A 2,021-nucleotide genomic window follows, 5' to 3' on the forward strand; every position below is an offset into this window, starting at 1 on the left:
ATCCTCAATAAAATATACATGTTGTTTAATTTATTTTAATATATATTTTATATAAAAAATTTATTTTTTATGTATACGAAAATAGTTGAAAGAAAATGACATTGTACTGAATACAATCTTTTTATTGGTCTATAGTATCAAATTAGAGTTTTATAAGGTTGAGAGTTGAGACAATTCTCATCTTTCAAGTTAGTTTCGTTTCTAAAATAAGTTAGACCGATACTCATCAATCAATTTCTAAAAGATAGCAATGTTAACACTAAAAAGTTATTATTAGGAGGACGAATTATTAAACACATGATATCCATGATACAAATCTTATAATAAATAAATTAAAAAAATTAATGCAATTATATTAAGTTTTGGGAGAAAAAAACAAGATAAAATACATGCAAAATTAAAGTAAACCTAATAGTCCTTGATTATGAGAATCAAGTGTTTGCCAATAATCATATGGAAAAAGAAAAAAAAAGTGTTATATTATTGTTTTTGTTTAACAAGTAATTTAACTTTAGGGCAATTTACACGTATAAAATAAATGAACAAAATTTTTATGTAGATATAACATTAGCAATTTCCATACGCAAATGCAACAAATGCAATTGTATATAATCTGCTACATTCTGTAGCGGAACTCAATTGCACGTAATCTGCTATAAGCTATCGCGGATTACGTTGAGATTGCACGTAATCCGCTATAGGTTATCGCGGATTACGTTGAGGACTGCGTTACTCATAAACCGCTACACCCTGTAGCAGTTTATGCTCATATGGTGCAAGACTCATAATCCGCTACACCCTCTAGCGGATTATGAAGAGTGTGCCGGGTTGGCTTATGTTTAAAAAAATTACATTTTCTAAAACCGGGTTTGTTTTGCATAGAATAAAGGGCATTTTAAGCTATTTTAAGCCAAGCCATTTTTTTAATTATTTTGTATAGAATAAAATATTTTTTTATAGTATAATTTAAATAATTTTTTTTTTCAAAAGATAAATTTTATTGGTGCAATAAAATAATAGGCCCATTTTAGAGTTACAGCAAAAGAAAAATGGGAATTCCCCAACTAAGCAAACGTGCTAGATATTAACTCCTGATAAAGACATGGAACGTTAAAAGGCGTGAAAAGGGTAAAGTGAAAAAGAAAGAATTTTTGGAGGAGGAGCGTCGTTCATCAATGGAGGTGAGTCACTGCTTCCATAGTTCCGGACCTTGTATTAAAAAAATATTCATGAGCTATTAAAAATGGGCAAAAGAGTATGTATGAAATTCAAATTGATAGCTCATTAATATTTTAAAGAAGTCTCATAATTAAATATTTTGTTAGCTTTTTTTAATGCATGAAATAAAATATATATTTTTTTAATTTTTAAATTATTAATTTTTTAATCAATTATTAATTTTTTAATAAAATATATAGTTATAACCAATATTTACCTAAATTACTAAGATATTACAAACTTTTATAATACTCCTAACATTTTTTAAGTCATTTTTTTAAAATTGTTTTGCATAGAAAATGGCTTAAAATGGCTTAAAATGGCCTTTATTCTATGCAAAACAAACCCAGTTTTAGAAAGTGTAATTTTTTAAACATAAGCCAACCCGGTTTTTTACACTCTTCATAATCCGTTAGAGGATGTAGCGGATTATGAGTCTCGCACCATATGAGCATAAACCGCTATAGTGATTTATGAGTAACGCAGTCCTCAATGTAATCTGCGATAGCCTGTAGCGGATTATGTGCAATTGAGTTTCGCTACAGGATGTAGCGAATTATATACAATTATGTTTGTTGCATTTGCGTCTGAAAATTGCAATGTTATATTTGTGTAAAGGTTTTGTTCATTTATTTTATTTACGTAAATTGCCCTTAACTTTACTTTTATTACATTACTTTTCATTCAATTGAATTTTTCAGGTTATACTTTTGTTCAAAGTAATCGTTATATTACTTTTTTTGGAAAGTATAAAAAATAACTTTTAGTTAGTTAATATTAACCAATAACTTATGGTCTAAAAT

Source organism: Arachis ipaensis, chromosome B02 (assembly GCF_000816755.2).
Source record: "Arachis ipaensis cultivar K30076 chromosome B02, Araip1.1, whole genome shotgun sequence".
Taxonomy (NCBI): Eukaryota; Viridiplantae; Streptophyta; class Magnoliopsida; order Fabales; family Fabaceae; genus Arachis; species Arachis ipaensis.